Source organism: Chlorocebus sabaeus, chromosome 17, assembly GCF_047675955.1.
Source record: "Chlorocebus sabaeus isolate Y175 chromosome 17, mChlSab1.0.hap1, whole genome shotgun sequence".
NCBI lineage: Eukaryota > Metazoa > Chordata > Mammalia > Primates > Cercopithecidae > Chlorocebus > Chlorocebus sabaeus.
This window is the reverse complement of record NC_132920.1, coordinates 8,774,151-8,796,176: the sequence shown is the minus strand read 5'-3', so window position 1 is coordinate 8,796,176 and position 22,026 is coordinate 8,774,151.

Below are 22,026 nucleotides of genomic sequence, written 5' to 3'. Positions count from 1 at the left end.
CTTACATAAATTTGTGCATACACACACAGACACAGACACACACACACACACACTTCCTTTTCAAAAAGCAAATTGTACAGTAAAAATTTACATTCTTCTGGTAACTTTTTGTAATTATGCAATGCATAAAGTAAGCTTTTAAGGATGGTGATTTTTAACACAGAAAGCAGGGGTCAAGGGAGAGTGTATGACGAATGTTTAATTAGAACAAGCTTCCAAAATAAAGCAATTATTTGTTTAACGGATGCTAAATTTTATGTAGCAGAACGGCTGAAGCTTGAGCTCTCTCTTTCCCTCACTCTCTCTTTGTGTGTGTGTTTGTGTGTGTGTGTGCACGCGCACACACACACCCACATGCGTGCGTGTGTGTTTCTGGTCATCAGGCATTTCTAAATAGGGCTCAAAGCTGCATTCTTAGTACCACAGTCCAACCCACAGGCAGAGCAGAACAGATTTGCCCAACAGCCACCTTCATGATAATAAGGTGATATCACAGTATTTACAAGTGTTGGCATTTGTCTTTCATCTTCTGTCATGATTTCCATCATTTCAATGCTGCAGAAAGAACCACCATAGGAAAGAGTGGGTTATAAGGCAGTTTCATTTGTAGGAGATTCTCCTTTCACAGGATATAACATAAAACTCATAGATCAAGAGGTTTTCCATTGAATGTTTTCTATTTGCCTATATTTTTGATGTCATAACAGGTCCACAATCAATCAGGCATACTGTCTACAAGTGACATATGGCTAAAACATGTTGATCTATTGTGTCATGCAATTAATACAGCATATTAATAGATAAGCAACTAAAAGCTGTAACCCTGGTTTAGTGAAATAACAAATTAACATGTTGTTAATAGAACTTCAACAGGGCCCTGCCAGTAGAGCGCATTCTATATCATATTTGTGCATAAATGTATTTTGGGACAATTAGAATTATCCTGGGGCAGATTTAACTTGTGCATTTTATATTTGTGTTCTGTATCTGCAACAAAAGTACAACTATGATGTGTATTCAAGTGCCTTTTCATTGCTATAAATGTATGCCCAAACTAACATGATTTGCCTTTTAGCCATATAAAAACAGCAATCCATTTAAACAATAATTTAGAACTGAACAGTAATACACACTTGAGACAATAAAGGAAACAGGACAGTCTTTTAAATGATTTTTATGCTGTCCAACAATTTTCAAACTTGTACATGGACAAATGGAAATCTTCCCAAAATGTAATTTAATTTCGAAGTAAAATTCAATGTAAAGAGTGGAGCAGAGCCAGATGTTTTCAGTTATGTCCTGCTGAACTACAATTACTGTCCTCATATAGGATCCCACTAAAGAGAGCATAGTATGTGTTCACATATCCAGCATCAGAAATTGCCACAAGAAATACTGGTTCGTTATCATATTTAAATAAGTTTCACTAATAAGAAACTACGGGGCTATTAATCCAACTAAATAAAGTAAATATTTGGACTTGAAATGCAGATGAGTCAGAAAATTGGCTTTAATACTTTTTAGAAGTCAGAGTGCTACAATAGAAGGTACTCACTTCAACTTGTAACCCTAAGACCAGAAAACTAAGGGAGAACAGGGGTTGGGATGGAAAATGGTGTCACAACATCTCTGTTCCAGTATGTTCTCTGGTCATGGTCCAAGGAAGATGTTCAGTCTTCAGAAGAGATTCACTGTGCACCATTCCATCACCTCTCAGTTTATTCAAGAGATCAACCAAGTCTTCAGCATAGATCAACCATGCTTCCTATTCAGAGCTCAGAGCCATGCGTCACTGCTGATGAAGCCAGACTTCTGGAGCAGCAGTGCCACACTGCTCTGAGTAGCTAGGTCCTTGAGTTGCTACTTCTCCTGTGGCGTGAGAACTGTTCTTCCTATCTGTACCTTCTCTGACTCACATTCTGGGTAGCACTAAATACCCTCCGAGGGTGCAGGGGAGAAGGGATGCCAGGGCACCATCACTCATTCTTAAAATGGTCTCGCTTCCTCCTATTTCTAAGCATATTATCTCCTTAACAGGACTCATGAGCACTTGCTTTGAAATTTGCATTGACATCTAGGCCTCTACAAAACATAAATGTGTTATAAAATAACAAGGTTTAAAACCACTATCATAAAATAAAACGTAACTATACGTGGAGCAGAGTAGAGTAGTTAGAGTCCCTATATCTAGATGTTTTCTGGAAGTGAAGTCTTACAGTAAGACTCTTAGATAGTCAAAGTTAAAACTTAGGGAAAAGTACTTAATTCAGTTGGACTTTGAGCCAAAGGGATGAGCTTCCAGTTTCATGCTGCAGGTGGATAGGCATTTTTGAAGATTTGTATTCCAAATCTGTTCAAAACTTTATTTAGCTGAACAACCAAGGGGTTCAACATATATGAATAAACTTGAGCCTTTACTGATGCAGCAAAGCTTTGATAAATATCAATCAAACATCTATTTTTTTTAAAGATGAGAAATGATAAATCTCCCAATATCCTCCTTGATTATGTTCTGTCGTTGTGACCATCTCATGGGAAAGAATACAGGTTCTAGAATAGAAATCAACCAGGAAATTCATCAAATTAATATTTTAGTATTGTAACTGACTTCAAGAATTTTCTAAAACAATGGATTTCAATAGAAAGGAAAAAAAAACACTCATGTGTACTATTTCAAATATATACATCTATTTTCCAAAAATTATTGAATGGTAATAGAACTGGAATGATGCCCTGAACCAAACCTCATCTAGTCCTCGCTCTCATTCTGCCAAAATCTAGGTTCCAAACTCTAAAAGTAAAATCAGTAACAGCAGTCTTTAATCGGCGTTCTCTCTTCCTGAAACTTACTGAAAGACAATGGAATTCTCTGTCAAATTAGTTGGCATGCCATTTAGATGTTAGTAGAAAAATCTTAATGCTAAAATATATCAACATTCAATCTTTTATGGTTTGTGGGAATGGAAAAACAAACTCCAAATAAGTCCTGGTATTTGAACCACAGCAGGATAGGACATTTATAAAATTCTCCCGAGGAGGAATTTGACAAAGACCAAAGAGGGCAAAGAAGTTAGTCTAGGAACCAGGGTATGTCTGTGGCAAAGAGTGCCATCAGGAAGGCTTTGCACTCATCATAGAATTCATTGCACGTGGTCCCAGATGAAAAGCTATATTTGTAGACAAATGGTACATTTCAGAGAAATTACATCTACTATAGCTATGCAAGAGTTTCAATCCAACTCACCTAAGAAATCATGAATTTTAGTACTTTTTCATGCAATCAATAAAAATTGTAGGAAGTGGAACTTGGGACTGCATATTAATCTTGCACCTAGCTCCTTGCTAGCTTTCAACAGCAACTATTCATCTTGTTGAGCCTATAGAAGTGATTTGTTTCATCTGTACACTCCATGCACAGCTAAATATAAAATCAACTTCTATTTAACAAAGTGGACTAACAGCATGAGGCTTATCAGGGTAGCCTGCAACCTTGGTGTAACATTGCAAATGCCTGCAACATGTCAGCACTGAAGCCAAGCCATTAGAATGCTGCTTAATAACGAAGCCGTATTGATAGGTTGACTAATAGGAATTTTCCATCATAAGTTGCTGACAGACCTGGCTCTGATTTTGTTTCCAAGTGCTTCAACAACTATTTCTCGATGCCTTGAAGTTCTTCAATTACTTAATCCACTTATTGGAAATCAAGTTAAAATTATCCATTAAGCAAATGACTCATTCTCCTTCAGCTAGATGAGGAGTACAAATGGACTTCACCTTTTTAAAAAAGTGAATTCTGCCCTAGTCTGTGTTTTACAAGTCTTCATCTATTTGGCTGTTATTGCACTTCATAAATGGGGCTTAGAACATTGGCAAGTATAAAAACAGACTGGAATGTTGGATGTCCCCATCAAAGTCTATTTAACTTCTATGGAAAGGAAGAATAGATCACAATCATTGTTACCCCGCAAAAATTCATCTGAGCTTTCTAAATTCTGTTTCACATTCCCCTAATTTCAGCATAGTCACCCACTGTCACATATATGTCCAAGTGCCTGTGTGTGATGCCTGTGCACATACACACACACACAGACACCATCCAGCTTTGATTCTTGGCCATTTTTCGTAGCAAAATGGTCATCGCCAACTAGGATCCTAAAGATATGGGTTTTTGTGCCAGACTAGATTGATTTCAGAGTGACAATTTTAAGTAAGTGTGAGGATATTAGTAGCAGTTGTGAGGATATTAGTAGCAGTTAACTACAGTTTTGTAACAAACCACTCTGAAACGTGGTGACTTACGGCAACCATCATTTATTTTTTCTCACCATCCTGTGGGTTTGCTGGGAGTCCCTTTGCTGATTCTTCTTGTGCTCACTCATGTGGCTACGTACAGTAGCTTGAGGTTGGGAGGTTCGAGATGGCCTTGATCACATGCCTGGCCTTGGTTCCAGCCTTTGGCTGTGGCATTTTGGTTTAGTTTCTATCCACATGGTGCCTTTTCTCCTGATAGACTGGACTGACTTCCTTACATGGTGGCATTCAGGGTGGCATCCGAAGAGATTAAAGAGGTGAAAGCCACAGGCTTTCTAAGTTCATTCTAAGTCTCAGGTCTGGACATGGAAGTTGTACCATGACGCTTCTGTCATTTTTTTTTTTTTTTTTTTTTTTTTGAGACAGAGTTTCACTCCTCTTGCCCAGGCTGGAGTGCAATGGCATGATTTTGGCTTACTGCAACCTCCGCCTTCCACATTCAAACAATTCTCCTGCCTCAGCCTCACAAGTAGCTGGGATTACAGGCTTGAGCCACCATGCCCAGCTAATTTTTGTATTTTTAGTACAGACGGGGTTTCTTCATGTTGGTCAGGCTGGTCTCGAACTCCTGTCCTCAAGTGATCCACCCACCTCGGCCTCCCAGAGTGCTGGGATTATAGGCGTGAGCCCTCGTCCCCACTTTTGTCATATTCTCTCTGCCAAAGCCATCAGAAAACCAGCCCAGATTCAAGAAATGGGCCATAACCTCACCACTGGATGAAGCAGCAAAGACATACCACAAAAGGCAGTGGATTCTAGGGTGGAAGAAATCTGTGGTCATATTTTTCCATTGACAGCAATATCGAAGTTGAAGGCACGTTTTCCTGAGCAAGATGCACTGCTCAGCCATTTCCCCTTGTTGGTGGTGGAAAGAAGTGGAAAATGCCACTGTCTTTTCACATATTTTCCTATGATGTGGTTCCCCTGTGCTTATTAGCGATTGGCTATTTAAAGTTCTTCCCACTGGAGAGAGCTCTGGTGTGTCCTCAAGAGGAATTTGAGTACAATTAGAGCCTTGCATGCCTGTCTTTAATTAAGGGTAGGAACGGAGCACTTAGCACAGGCCCTGTCACCTAGAAGCTGTTCAGTACAGAATAAGTAAATAAGGAAAAGATGGGCTTACCACAGAGAAAACTTACTGACCCATTTTTCCCTGATAGTTAAGTTTTCAGAGACAATACTTATATTTATCAGAATCAGATTCAAAAACATGTATTAAGTAACCATTACGTGGTCCAGTAGGGTTCTGTGCATTTTGATGTTCATTATCTCACTTTTATCTGAAAGGCCAACCTGACCGTGAACGTTAATGGAGACAGCTAAGAGGAAGAAAAGTCTGAGGAATTATTTCTCTGGCCCTGAATCATTAGAACCTCTCCAGTCTGCTCATTCTGTATTCAGAGTTGCCATCGAACCATCACTCCCAACATGCAATTCCATTCCAGGGCTATTTTTGTGATTGCATTTTATTGCTTCTTATGTTAATATAGGAAGATACTAAATTTATCCCACACTACCTTAACATTCTGTGAAATATTTTTCTTTCATCTTGACTTTTCATTTAAAAAATTAACTGTTTGTTTGCTAAGAACATTATACTATAAGATGTATTAATCTTTGAAGGCTGTCTTTCCCATGATAAAATGTAAATATTCCACATGAAGAATTTAGAAATGGCCAGATGTCATGGCTTGGGCCTGCAATCCCAGCACCCTTGGAGGCCAAGATGGGAGGATCACTTGAGCTCAAGAGTTTGAGACTAATTTGGGAAACATAGGATGACCCCTGTCCCTAGAATAAATTTTAAAAATATATTATCTGGGTGTGGTGATGTGTGCCTGTAGTCCCAGCTCCTCAGGAGGCTTAGGTGAGAGGATCGTTTGAACCCAGGAGGTGAAGCAGTAGTGAGCCAGGCTGCACTGAACCTTGATTATGTCACTGCACTGCAACCTGGGCAACAGAGTGAGACCCTGTCTGAAAAATAAAAATTAAAAAAAAGGAAAAAGAAAATAATTGAGGATAATTGCCACTCTTAACTCAGTGGAATGTCAAATTAAAGAGCAATATTTTATGTATACTCTAAAAGAAATTAAATCTAAGTGTTTTAGTGGGTGAAGAGGGAGTAGAATACAGAGATAAACCTCTCTTAAAAGAAACTCACCACTGGAAACCATTGAGAAAGAGAGAGAGAGAGAGAGAAAGAATTTGCTAAGGAACCTAAAACAAGAGAGAACTTTTTAAGAATATAATTTTGATTGCATCAGTTATTTACTTCAGATGTGTCTGTCTCAGGGAACTAGAAGACAGAACCATCAAATAGTTCCATGTCGGGAAAGTACTATTCTGCTTTTGTTTGTGACTATCAAGAAATTCATTGGTTGGTTACACATGAAAACAGCACTGCCAAAAGATGTTGAAACAAAATGACCATTAGTATGTGCTCAACTCACTTCAAAGAGACTGAAGTTTACCTTAAAATTTCCCAAGTATTAGCTATTTACATTTTTAAGACTTTTTCTTAAGAACTGGAAAATTAAAACATTTTTAAAAAACACCGTGAGGTGATCAAAATCAATACCTTACATGATCCCTAAAAGTGATCTGATGACCAGCATAGTTTATAAAACTCCAGGGAATGTGGTCTCTATAGCAGTTGACTCCTCCATGCTGCAGTAACCGAAGGTTCCTGGTTTCTAGAGAAACCAAACAGATGCAAGTTATGTAATCAAGTTAATACTTATTGTGAGCCCACAAGGTATGGAGCTTAAGTAAACGTGTGCAGATCTCATGTACAGGAGCAGCTGTGGTTGCCTCACAACCTCTTTGTTTAATGGGGAGTGAAAAAGCCACACACATCTACAACTGATACTAGAAGATAAAATATTTTAGGGAGGCATTCTACAGATAAAATACTTTACTTTTGGCTGAGTGTGGTGGCTCATGCCTATAATCCCAGCACTTTGGGAGGTTGAAGCAGGTGGATCACCTGAGGCCAAGAGTTCAAGACCAGCCTGGCCAACATGGCAAAACCCCGTCTCTACTAAAAATACAAAAATTAGCTAGGCATGGTGGCACACACCTGTAGTCCCAACTACTCAGGAGGCTGAGGCAGGAGAACCACTTGAACCTGGGAGGCGGAGGTTGCAGTGAGCTGAGATGGCACCATGGCATTCCAGCCTGGGCAACAAGAGTGAAACTTCATCTCAAAAAAAAAATAGCTTACTTTTAATTGCATATAACATAGGTTTACCTTCTGATATTTAATATTTTATTATCTAGTAACTAATTCTATTATAATGATGTCAGTGGTAAGTTGAATGCTGTTTAAGGAAGTTAGTGTGTGTCTTATCCCTACAGATTGTGTCTTATCTATGTTTTAATGAAGAATTTTATGAAATTTTAGAATGGGAAGAAGAAGAATGGCCTGACTTTTATTAGATGGAAAATGCATTAATATATTAACAACTTAATTAAACACCATGGCCATCAGCTCAAGCATTGGTGTCCAAACTTACCTGTGTTCCAAATCACCTGGAGGCCTTGTTAACAGAGCTCCTGGGTCCCACTTCTAAAAGTTCTATATTCAATAGGCCTAGAATGAGGCAGGACTTTGCATTTCTAACACATTGGTGATACAAATGCAATTGGTCCAAGGACCAATCTTTGAAAACCACTAGACTAGTCTTCCTTGTAACCCAAAGGTGTCTACTGTCTTTCCATTAGAATCACACGGGGAACTTTCAAACTGTAACAACTGGACCACAATCCAGAAATGAGTCAGTTAGTCCATCTGTCTGCTGTTGGATCCAGAAATTGGTGTTTTTATATATTTTCCCCAGATGGTTATAAAGTGCATCCAGGGATGAGAGCCACTGATATAATTCAAGGATAGTGTTTTAAGAAGTCATTTTGAGCTCAGCAGCCACTGTCTGTTCCAGTGCTCCCCTTCATCTCAGCCCCAACGTGCCTTTCCACCTCTCCTTCCTCCAATCCCAGGGCTCCTCTGTTCCTCTGATTGTTTTCCCTACTCTTATCGTCCTGTTTGGTCACTCCTCCATCTTTGACTTTCCTGCTCATGTGTTCCTGGGGCCAGTGCTGGGAACTAGCCTTGAGAAGGAAGGCATATTGGACCACAAGTCAAAGAACCCATGCACTAGCCTCCACTTTGCTATGGAATAGTTTAATGAATTTGGAAACACTTCTGAGTATCAGATTTTCAACTTTATAAAACGATGAGATGGGGTTTACTTTTAAGTTATTATATTATTTTCTAAGATTCCCATCCGGCTCTAAATTTGAAAGACTCAGCCTGACCAACATAGAGAAACCCCGTCTCTACTAAAAATACAAAAATTAGCCAGGCGTGGTGGCACATCCCTATAATCCCAACTACTCGGGAGGCTGAGGCAGGAGAATCGCTTAAACCCGGGAGGCGGAGGTTGCAGTGAGCCGAGATAGTGCCATTGCACTCCAGTCTGGGCAACAAGACTGAAACTGCATCTTAAAAAAAAAAAAAAAGACTCATACTGAAAATGTAGTCAAGTAACTCAAGCACTGTGTTCAGTAGGAGCGCTGAGCCAGGACATTAGTGACCCAAGGCCTTCTCCTCTCCCCCTTCCCTGTACCATGGGAGCTGGAGCCCTGGGATTGGCGCTTCTTCATAGCTCTGGCATTGGTTTTGGCCTGACTTTGGCTTAGAAATCTAACTTCAGCTTCTTGTCCTCATTTTTTATTAGCTTCATCTATAATCAAGATACTCATCTCTGTGTGTGTGTGTGTGTGTGTGTGTGTGTGTGTGTGTGTGTGCACGCATACTATCTGATGACCTAACCTGAATCCAGGCTTTTCTCTGTTTTTGAGCATTTGGTCATGACCTTTTTAGCTCTCCACTAAACTAGATTTTTGTTTGCTTGATTGTTTCAAATCATAATAAATTTACCAGTAGGCGATGACGTTCCTTGTAATTATTGGAGAAATCTGGGATAGAAAACCTGCTAGATCTCATTACTTCTTCTCCTACACCACAATTTTTTCATCTGGAAACTGGGGAGAATGGCCTCTATAAGACAGGATTACTGTGAAGATTATTGAGGCAATACAAGGTAACAAATGGAAGTACCTTCTTACATTCAGCCTAGAACAAGGTAAAAAATCAGTGGCTCTTAAAGCTCTTTCTGTTTTTTTCATTGACAGACATAGTTACTGGCCTTTAGTTAGCAGGGTGAACTGTTGTGGACCCAGGTTGGGCTTCTGATTGGAGATAGAATTTTAAACTAGGTGATCAGGGATGGGTGGAATTTAGAAAAACACAGAGTTTTTCTACCTTGGGAGGAACAACAAGGTCCCATGCAACAGCAAAGTTGTGAATGAGGAGCGTCAGGGGAACAGTGGGACTGGACACCTGAATGGTAAGAAGACACAATGATGAGCGGATGTGAGGCTAAGTGTGTAGCTGACATCCATGGAGTCCTTACTCCATGTTTCACAGCAGCATGCTAAGGACTGCATCTGTCACCCTCACTCAAACCTCCCTATATCCTACGAGTCTTTACTCTCATGGAGAAAGAAACTAAGACTTACAGAAGTTGGATGGCCAGTCCAAAGTCAAAGAGTTTTTAACCTCAAAGTCAATGCTTAACCCTGATCCTCACAGACCAAAAATCTGTGGGAGGTTGGGCTTGATAGGTTAGTTAAGAGAGAGAGAGAATTTAGGAGGGTCTTCAGACAAAAGCAGTACATTAAAAGCAATACCAAAAAAATAAAAAATAAAAATGGTGAGCCTTAACATACTGCTCTGGTTTTCCTAAACAAGAGAAAAAATACAGCAGAAGCAAGGAGATAATCCAGATGGCTATCTAGATGTTACTTCCTGGAAGCAATACTCATGTTTCATTCATTTTGCACATGGACATTGTGGTTGCCACGCACCAGGGACAGAGCTTGCTAAGCAGATAGCCATTCTCATGGGAACTCATGGTTTAGCAGGGGAGCTGGACAGTAAATATGTAAACAGAGAAAACAAAAACAGATGATATGAGGCTATAAAGAAAATGAACACTGTATGATACAAGAAGCATCTGAGGAAGTGACAGCTGAACTGAGTCCCAAAGGTAGAGAATGAGTCAGCCATGGCAATAGCCTGATGAAGAACGTTCCAGGCTGAGAAACTGCTGAGTTAGGAAAGGGTTGCTTGGCTTCCAGAAACACAAGGGAAGCTCCCGTGGGTTGTGGGGATTCTGGAAGGGTGGTATAGAATGAGTTGGGAGAAACAGGTAAGACCTAAATTGTGCAGTACCTTCTAGGCCTGAGAGCAGTGGAAAACTATCGAAAGATTGAGCAAAGGAGAAAAATGATCCCATCTGTACTATAAAAAGATTGCTCTGGCTGCCATGTGAACAGGGCTCAAAGAAGAAAAATGCAGAGCAATAGTCCAGAAAAGAGATAAGATAAGCATATGGCAAATAAAGTTGGCAACTCAAGGAAGATCAAAGCTTCAGAGGGCTAGAGAGATGGATAGAGGGGGATATGGTAACAGTCCAGGGCTGCAGCAACTCTGGAAAATACTAAGTTGTTAGAAATTTCCCTCAGGTAGAAGAACCAGAGAGGCAGGAAGATGGACTGTTCATGGCAGGGAAGATTCATAGGGCCCGTACTCTAAGAACCAGATGTTCCAAACACATTCAAAACAAGTTGTAATAGCTAATATTTTATAACACTTTGAAATGTAGGTACATATCACCTACTTGAATCCTCACCACAGCTCTATGAAGTAAATATGATAGTTATCATTCTTGCTTACAGATAAAAAGAACCGATTTGCCCAACACAATAAAAGAAACAGCCCCATCATCTAAAGACATCTATTCCCCTACTATTCCAGCTAGATTGCTTGAGGATTGGAAACATATCTTATTCCTGCTGGTAGATTGATTATATTACAGTAGTTTTGCAACCCAAAGTTGTCGATGATAAACCTGAGAATTAGGACACAAGTGGGGTTAAACCTTAATGGTTTGATGATGAGATTAAATTGCAGTAATTGCTCTCCACCCTCTAACCCAATGGTTCTAAAAGTTTGGTCCCAAGACCAGCGGCAGCATCAGCATCACCTGGTGTATTAGCTCCCAGGGCTGCCATAACAAAATACCATGAACTGGGTGCCTTAAAAAACAGAAATTTATTTCTCACAGTTATAAAGGCTAAAATGTCTAAGATCAAGGTGTCAGCAGGTCTCCTGAGGCCTCTCTTCTTGGCTTGCAGATGGGCATCTTCTCCCTGTGTCCTCATCTCCTCTTCTTATAAGGACACAGCCATGTTGGATTAAAGCCTACCCTCATGACTTCATTTAACTCTAATTACCTCTTCAAAGATCCTATCTCCAAATATAGTGGGTTACGTCTTCAGCATATAAATTGGGGGAGGAGGGTAGAAATTCAGTCAATGATACCTGGGAAGGTGTTAGAAATGGCATTTCTCAGGTCCTACTCCAGACTTACCTAGTTGGAAACTCTGGGGTTTAGACCAGCAATCTGTGTTTCCACTGGCTCTCCGGGGGGGTTCTGATGTAAGCTCAAGTTTGAGAATCACTGATCTATCGCAGCACTATTTCCCTTGACAAAGAAAAGGGAGAGAAGTTGAGAGCAAAATTTGAAGGACAGTTGGAAACACAAAGGCATCAGCACACAGGAATACTGAAACATGAAAAAAGGAGACAAAGAAAGGCCTGAAGGAGAAGTGAAGGACATCTTCTGAGTACCCTGGTGGACCTCAGTTCATACTTACAGCATTCCTGATTAGACAATGAGCAATTTTCTTGATGGCACTGATTGCCTTGTGGAATAGACATCCACAATGTTTAAAAGAAAAAGCTCGGCCAGTGCAGTGGTTCACACCTGTAATCTCAGCATTTTGGGAGGCCAAGGTGGGCGGATCTCCTGAGGTCAGGAGTTCGAGACCAGCCTGGTCAACATGGCGAAACCCTGTCTCTACTAAAAATACAAAAATTAGCTGGGCATGGTGGTGCGGGCCTGTAATCCCAGATACTTGGGAGGCTGAGGCAGGAGAATAGCTTGAACCCAGGAGGCAGAGGTTGCAATGAGCCAAGATCATGCCACTGCACTCCAGCCTGGATGACAAGAGTGAAACTCCATCTAAAAAACAGAAAAAAGAAAGAAAGAAAAGAAAGAGCTCCTGCTGCTCTATGCTCAGCCCTCATTTGACAAGGGTTGAATACTTCATCTGAACCTTGAGCTAGACCAATAAAGTCAGATCTCCCAGAGATATTATTACTGAAGAAGCTGGTCTCCCCAAAAATGGGGTCTTTACCTGTTCAGTGCCACAAAGCCAATACATAAAAATGAAAGTGAGAGTCAAGTAATGCAGGCTTTATTCAATGGCCATGGACCTGAGAAGCAAGAGCTGGCTCACAAATCAACTTCTCAACTCAGTAGATCTGGGAAGCCACAGATATAGGACATCTTTAATGAAGGGGTTGAGCATTAAAAACAAAGAGAGAAATATTCATGTCTTTTCTGGGAATGGGTGGAGAACCTCTCAAAACTGGAATTTTTGTCCTTTGGTGGTTTCTTCTGGTCATTGTCATGGTGATTGTCAATTGTCATGGCATTGGTGGCAGTGTCGTTTAGCATATAAATTAGATTATAAGGAAGTTAGAGGTTCTTCCGAGGTCAAGTGAGCTGTCATTGTATCCCACCAGCCTTAGCCAGTTTGGTCACGGCCGGGGTCGGGGGTTGGGGTGGCGAATTTTGACTCAGGCATCCTGTTTCCTAGAGGTAAGCAAAGTTAAGGTGGTGTAAAAATTCACCTAGATCATGGAAGCATTACGCTAGGTTATGATGGAAGGTTGGTTTGGAGACAGAAATACTAGGGGGTCTTTCTGCTCCCTTGAACTAAGGAGCCTAGTAAAATTGGTGCCATGTCAGCCATATTAATGTTGTGTTTGAACACATCAGAGAAAACAAGTCCTTAGTGGAGAAAGAAAAGGGAGTCGAATATACATTAAGAAAGAAAGCAGAGATGTCAGCTTCTACCTGGCTCTACTTTTGATCCTCAGGTTCTGTGAGCTATCCCTACGTAATTCCAATAAGTTCTCTATTTTACTTGTTAGGATGGTTTTCTATTCCTTAATCCCAAAGGATTCTTGTTACCTGGGAGCCAAATAGCTAAAGTTTTACACCTATGTTAACATTTATTTAAAAAGTCCTATTGAGGTCTGTGTTGGTGAAGAAATGAAAGTCCGTATTGTTTTGCCACACGGAAACAATCCTTATACCTATGTCTATACACACTTAGGTGTTGGTTCAGTTTTCCATCTGTCCTGAAAACAGTCATGATAAAAAGGGAGCAAAAATAAATTCTAATGACGTTACTCCGTCTCTTACTCATGTGATTTGAAAATGGCCTAAGCTCATAATAGAGCTTCCAAATTTCCGTTTCTTCAGCAGAACTTGAATGCACCTGGAACTCTCTTTCAAGTTAATGTAAGCTGGCTATGCAAAGCGGTGGGGAAAGCTGGCGCTGGATCACAGGTATTCTCTGCATGCGAGCCCTTAGAAGGTACGGGGGAGCAAGAGAAAGGTGCTATGCTTAATGCTCAATTTCCTTCTTTAGTAGATTCAAACTGTACCCACAAGGTCTCATAAAATGCTTAATTCAAATTTCTCTGAAACTGAAAAGGCAGAATCCTTAATTATCTGACTTATGGAAAAATCTGTATAAAATCAAAACAAATTTTTTTTGGAAGTGACTATAATGGATTGGGAAGGTCAAATGTAGTATTTTTTTTTCACCGAACATACCTTTAGGAAAATATAGCCCAATAATTTATTTTCCTAAAAATGTTACAAAACCCTTTGATTATTTTCTACTTGTAGAAGCCTGACACATGTATCATGCATACAGCTAGCTATCTAACATATGTATGTTGGCCCCATCAACAATAGCCTTCCTTTTCATTGAATCATCAAATTTCCTTATAGAGAGAATTTCAAATTTCACAACTCCAGAAACAGGTGGATCTTGGGCATATTCTGATTTTGAAACATTCTGTAGCCTTTACATGCAGCCTTACAGCTATCACTACAGTTCTTCTTCTTTCAATTTAATTCATGGTGTTTTTATTAAGCACCTATTATATGCCAGGCATTGAACTGATCACTTCATGTTTAATGAGAAAGACAAAGAAAAATACAGACAGCACTAGAAGTTTAGAAATGAGCTATAGCAACACAGGGGAGAGCAGTGGAAGAGCCTGGTTATGAGAATAACGACTTAGAACAATATGTGTGTTCATTATTGAATCCCCATTAGTCTTTGAGAACTGAGAGAATCACACAGCTGAGAATTTGTGTGATGCCTCAGGAATTCATATACTCTGACCTACTCAAGAGTGCTGGGTCATGTTTGGTCAATGTTCTCATGAAAACAAACACTGAAGGTCAGAAAACATCTTATTTAGTAATCAGGACAGTCTTTATTTTTAAATGGATAATAGTAGTAGGCCTTAGAGCAGAATAATGAGACCTTAGAGCGGAGATAGGAGGAAAGATTTGTATAGAATGGTCAAGCGATTGTAAGTAAAATAATGGGGTGGATCCGAGCTTCCCTTGGCCAACTTGAATAGAACTTTCAAGTTTTTTCAATTTGCTTTCAAGTTCTGAGTCTGTGCAATTTGTTCAGGGAAGGAGAGGCGAGAAGACAGTGTGGATGGGGGGAAACAGTCTGTGCAGCTACAGGGTAAACATGGAACTATTTTGGGTAGTCTTCATTTTGCTCAAAGACTTGGGAGGTTAAACATTACCCTGTTTAGCATGAATCAGATCAAATATGAGACTTACAGACATTTTATGCTTCACACAGGCCACTCAGGGTGATTTATTTAACCTTATAACTACTTCATCTCTCTCCTCTCTCATACATACACACACACACACACACACACCCCACATGCACACATACACACACACACACACAGCCCAAAAAACAAACAAAAGAAAAAACTAGTTTACCAGTTTGTTAGTTTCCTGTGACCACCAGTGGAAAAGTTTGAATTTTTTTTTTTTTTGGCAGAATCAGTTTGACCACTCATCACTGAGATTTACCAAACAAAAAGGAGACTATAAATAGAGAATGGGAGAAAATGTTTCAGTAATCTAAAAACGAGACAAAACAGATCTATATATGAGAGGAGGCAGTGAGTGTAGCAAAGGAAAGCTCTACAAGACTTAGATCCAGTTACCAGAGGGAGGGAGAGGTGGAAGAAAGCTAATATTAAGAGAGCTAAAACCTTCTTAACCTCTTGCCCGATTCTCAAGTTAGCTTACAAAACTGTATTCAACTTAGGCTCTAGCCCTTCCAGCTGGTTGATTCAGAACTTGAAAATTGTATATGCTTTGGTCATTGAGATCAATTCTAAAGGGCTCTTATGAGAGATCAGAACTATCTTCTCTATGTCTGATGAGTAGATCCTCCTGACCCTGCCTAGATTGTGTGCCTTCTTCTTTCAGCCATAAAGAGGATTACTGTTTTTGTTTTTGCTTCTGTTTTTGAAATGGAGTCTCACTCTGTTGCCCAGGCTAGAGTGCAACGGCATGATGTCGGCCCACTGCAACCTCCGCCTCCTGGATTCAAGTGATTCTCATGCCTCAGCCTCCCAAGTAGCTGGGATTACAGGCGTGTGCCACCATGCCCCGCTAATTTTTGTATTTTTAGTACAGACAGGGTTTCACATGTTGTCCAGGATGGTCTCAAACTCCCAACCTCAGTTCATTTGCCCACCCCGGCCTCCCAAAATGCTGGGGTTACAAGTATGAGCCACCACACCTGACACTGATAACGGGTTTTGCTTCTCACTATGACACAAAAGCTATTAAAGCACTAGAAGGAGACATTATGAAGGCTCTTTGTGATCCAGATTATGAGCTTCTGAGTTACTCAGACACCCAGAGATTCTCAGGTAAAGTGTCAACTCCATAGGAACTGAGTTTTTCAGCACATGCAACAACTTGTAGCTTCCATAAAGCTTTCAGAGATGAAGTTTACTAGGTGCTATCCAAGTCGTCTTCCCTGGGAAAAATGCTATGCTTCATATACAGCTTAAATATTCCATTCACAGTTATAAATACAGAAACTAGATTGAAAGAGAAAAGAAAAGAGGGGCAGTGGGATATAAGGATAACTTGGAGAGAAGATAAGCTTACATAGTCACACAGTAATTTAACAAGGACATTTCCTTGGAGTTAGAGGTTGCTAAACCTTCCAAAGCAGCAACATTTTCTTCCTACCACCAAATTCAGAGTTGGTTTCTTAAAGTGTTTTCCATAGAGCAGCATGAAGCCACATAAACCAAAACCATGGTTAGCTGTTCAAACACGTGACAACTATTTGTGCTTTTTGGTGATGAGTGGTTGAAATAATTAGGATCCTTTTCTAGTTACTGGCATGCCAAGCCAGGGGCAGAGGGTGCCTTTCTGAGTGGGGAAAGGAAAAGCCAAAGGCAGCTATTAGAAGAGACTATTATACAATTTTGAGCTAACATATGGAATCAATAGCCAACACGAGCAGCTGTGCTCGGCTGTGGAAAGGCCTGAAATGGTGTAGTCATACTGCAACCAATAAAACGAATTATTGACTAAAGGAGAAAGCGTATGTGTGGAGAGAAGGGGAGCTCCAAAGCAGGATTAAGAGATGCATTTACTGTAAAAAATAGAGTACTGGGAAACAAACCGTGTCACGGTTTTCTTCTTGATTGACAGTGAAACATACAAGAGCCAGCATTAGAGAAAAGGTCTGGACCCAGGGTTATGTAGTTAATTTCCGACTCCACACTCACTAGAAGTGCAGAAAACTTCCCCTGCCAGAAATCAGAAAGAAGCACCATGAGGCTTAGCTAGCACACTCAGTAGTCTGGATACCTTCAACTATCCAGTGGGCATGCTAAAATGTCACAAAATACCCTCAGGTCTACATAATAGGGAAACAAAATCTACTGTAAAAGAAAAGGTCTATATCATCTAAAAACTGGGTGATCTGTTTCTTAAGAACTCAAATTTGCCTACTAATACATTTCACAACTAACAAAGAGAAAATACTTTTATTGATGATGCTAAAAGAAAACATTAGTTCTGTGTGTTTTATTTATTCACACTAACATTCATTTGGAAATCAAATAGCTTGGATTATATTTTTTACATGTGCCATGACTCCGAGGTATCGTATAATACCTAAAAGCTTACTCAAACCCTTCATTTCCCATGTGCAAAATAGAAATAATAATACCTCTAAGTAACCAGGCAAATTTACTAGGGCAGCAAATACCAATATAGAGAGCTATGTAAAGTATTATAAATTTCTTCAAAGAGAACTAAATGCACATTTCAAATAATATATGTATTATTGCTAGGAATAATAATGTATGTATATACCAATCTTACACATTAAATAATCATTATTCTTTTTTAAATATGGTGCATTTCTTTTTCCTGTGAGGGTGAAATTTGCATTCTTTAAGTATAAAATCCACTCTCATCTAAGCTGATAGACAAAGCATTCACATGACTTAACACCTTTTCTCCAACACTCAGTGGGTTATCCTTTGACTTAATAGTGATTTTCTGTGTGTTTTGAGTGAGATTCATGACCGTGTCAAGCCAAGAACTCGCACTCAAATGAGAACCACGTTACTTTTTTTTTTTTCCAAATAGGATACTTTCCTCACTCAAACAAGCAGAAAGCCCTGCACCTGTGTTTAAAAACTCTAAAACTCACAGGTTGTAATCACACTCTGGAGTGAGAGAATACTGCCCATGGACCAGGGCCTCTTGGATCCTCTCCATCAATTTTCTGTGGTTTCTCGCCTGAAGCCATCAATGAGGAACCTCATAAACCCGAAAAATACTAAACACCAGAGAATCAGTAAACAGGTTGTTAAAAAATAATTGAAACTCCCATTTCCACTGCCCATTCGGCTACTTTGTTTGCATCTAATTACTCCTCACTGTGCATCTCTGATGCATGGGCAGGATGCAGAGTATCAGCACGACTTCAACTGGAATTAAAACCTGGCCATCACATGATACATTACTTCAGAGCCTTGAGAAGTTCGGATCAGGGTCAAGATGATAACCAACAGCTTCAGCTTCTCATTCTTATCCTCTAGAAGCACTGCGACGCACTATTCAGGGCTTTTGTGAGATGCTAAATACTTTACATGTTTGCTGTTAGAGTTAAGGATGTAGTTTTTAGTTTTAGTGGTATTTGATCCTTTATTAAGGGTGTAAGAGGATGAGACCCAACTGAAAGGCTCTGGCACTGGGGAATATGGAAGAAAACAACTCCAAGTATTTGTCCAAGGATAGAATAATGATACATACAAAAGGGCCACACCGTATTATTCATCTCTCTCTTTGGGAAAAAAAAAAAAAAAAAGCTTATTATTATGAGAGTGAGAGAGAGATAGAGACAGAAAGGCCTACTCCATGTATTAGTCAGGGTTCTCTAGAGGGACAGAACTAATAAGGTAGATGTATATGTAAAGGGGAGTTGATTAAGGAGTATTAACTCACATGATCACAAGGTCCCACAGTTGTCCATCTGCAAGCTGAGGAGCAAGAAGCCGGTTTGGGTCCCAAAGCTGAAGAACTTGGAATCCTATATTCAAGGGCAAGAAGCATCCAGCACAGGAGAAAGATGTAAGCTGGGAGGCTAAACTGGTCTAATTTTTTTTTTCTTTTCTTTTTTTTTTTTTTTTTTTGAGACGGAGTCTCGCTCTGTCGCCCAGGCTGGAGTGCAGTGGCCGGATCTCAGCTCACTGCAAGCTCCGCCTCCCAGGTTCACACCATTCTCCTGCCTCAGCCTCCCCAGTAGCTGGGACTACAGGCGCCCGCCACCTCGCCCGGCTAGTTTTTTTTTTTTTTGTTTTTTTGTTTTTTTTTTTTGTACTTTTTTAGGAGAGACGGGGTTTCACCGTGTTTGCCAGGATGGTCTCGATCTCCTGATCTCGTGATCCGCCCGCCTCGGCCTCCCAAAGTGCTGGGATTACAGGCTTGAGCCACCGCGCCTGGCAACTGGTCTAATCTCTTCACATTCTTCTACCTGCTCTTATGCTATTCCTTGCTGGCATTGGATTAGATTGTGCTCACCTAGATTGAGGGTGGGTGTTCTTTCCCACTCCACTGACCAAATGTTAATCTCCTTTGGCAACACCCTCACAGACACACCCAGAAACAGTACTTTGCATCCTTCAATCCAAGCAAGTTGACACTCAGTATTAACCATTACACTCTGTGTGGGGCCTTTTTGCATGGAGTGTGAAAGACTACTATAACTTGCATATTGCCCATTTCAACTTCATGTGTTTTCCATGGGTCTTCAGCTCATTTTGGATTCTCAGAGAGAATTTAAGCCCCATCCCTACAGACAAGCAGTCAGGTTTTCATCATCCAGGCTGGAGTTTTGACTGGGGAACCTGAGATCCAGAGAGAGTGGCTCTCAGAATAGATATGCTCCGTCCGTGTGGTTATAGCTTCCAATTTGGTCCTCATTTTTAAAGATATTGAAATAACAGCAATAAAGTTTACCAGATACTAGAGGAAAGCCATTGACATAAAAGATGGAGACTCACACAAGCAGAAAGACAAAATCAACAACTTAGAGGACACTGAGATTTTGCAAGTGGAAGAAATCTTCCCTTAAAGCTATAATTTATATTTTCAGAAAGATTCTAACAGGTATAGCACCTACAAAATGGGGACAGAATGCTATTAAATAGAGACAATGAGAAAACACCAAAAGAGTTCTCAGAAATTTCACATTTAAAGGAAATCAGTAAAAAACTCAATAAAAAGCTGTAAGAAAGAATTTCCATGAAGTAGAAACAGAAAAGAAAAACAAACAGAAAATAGACAAAAAGATGAGTATTTGAGCTCAGGAAATCCAATACTCCTCCCACATCCCCCCAACCCCACACCCCCTACCCCCGGCAAAAAAAAAAAAAATTTTCAAACATATAGAACCGATAAAATGGGAAGGAAATATAATAAACAAAACAAATACTATGTTTTAGTAGCAAATGGCAAAAAAAAAAAAAAAAAAAAAAAAAAAAAAGATTAAAAAGACCTATCAAGGGCCCAGCACAAAGGATAATAAAGTATCAATAATTTGGTAAATTGTCATAAAACTGTGGTAATGTTGAGGTAAAGCAAAATACTGACAAATTGCAGAGAGACAAAATAAAAGATCACACAAAAAGGATTAAAAAGCAGAGTAGCCTCGAAATTCTCCAGTTAGAGAACAATAAAACACAATACTTTCAAAATTCTGAAAGAGAATCATTTCCAGCCTAGAATTCTATAACCAGGCCAACTATCCACAAAATGTTGGACAAATAAAAGTTATTTTTATACATGGAAGGCCTATCAAGGGCCCAGCACAAAGGACAAAACAAGAATCCTCTAGTTAGAAAACAATAAAACACAATGCTTTACTGTTTTTAACTCTGCTATCAAGGGACTCAATCCAGAAAGAGGGACAGTGTGATGGAGTGGTCATAGCATGAGGTAGGAATTAGTCTACGCCTTGCAAAGTACATAAACTTGGACAAGTTGCTTTGCCTCCATAAGCCCACATTACTGCTTCTACAAAATGGTGACAACAATAGATGGTTGCAACATGGTCATTGTGAAGATAACATGAGATAATGCACAGTGCTGTTTAATCAAGTTAATCTTTTGTTAATGCTGGTGATTCCAGTACATTCCTATTTTTTTTTCATAAGCCTCTCCTTTTAAGCCCTTGGAATGATTATTATTTCATTAGCATACTTCCTCAAGGGCCGGCACCGTGGTTCAAGCCTGTAATCCCAGCTCTTTGGGAGGCCGAAGTGGGCGGATCCCTTGAGGTCAGGAGTTCACCACCATCCTGGCAAACATGGTGAAACCCCTGATCTCTACTAAAAATACAAAAATTAGCCAGGCATGGTGGCACATCAGCTACTTGGGAGGCTGAGGCAGGAGAATTGCTTGAACCTGGGAGGTGGAGATTGCAGTGAGAAGAGATCACACCACTGCACTACAGCCTGGACGACAGAGCAAGACTCTGTCTCAAAAAAAAAAAAAAAAAAAAAGGAAAATTCCTCTAATAAGCATTTCTCTGTACATCTACCCTTAAAACTTAGCTTCAAATTGAAATCTTATCTTGACCTGTCTTGTAGATAGTATTCAAAAACCTTCCTATATAAGGGAATCTCTTAAAAGTATTCTTAAATGAGAAAACGTATTTATGTTTTAAAAATATTATACATGAAATTTCATATTTCAGCCTCTTTGGTGATGTTATAGTCTGAATCCATCTTGTTTTCAAAGGCAAAGTCCCCACATATATTGCATAGCAAGCACTTATACCAGCTTAATTTTTTTTTCAATTTCTGTTATTTACTGGAAATATTATGAAAAAACATCATGCTCAGAGCTGAATACATGTTTTCGTTACCCTTCCTTCCTGTTTAATTTTTTCTGGAGACTACTTCAGGATATTGGAAATGAAAATTTAATAAAAAATATACAAAAGCCAATGTGTTTTTCAAGGAAATTTAATCTATATGTTCTGATTCATTTCCATTTAAATCATCAAAATGTTACTTTACGAGAACCATTTTAAATATAAGGAGACTCTTGTGCCATTTGAGCTTCATTTTAT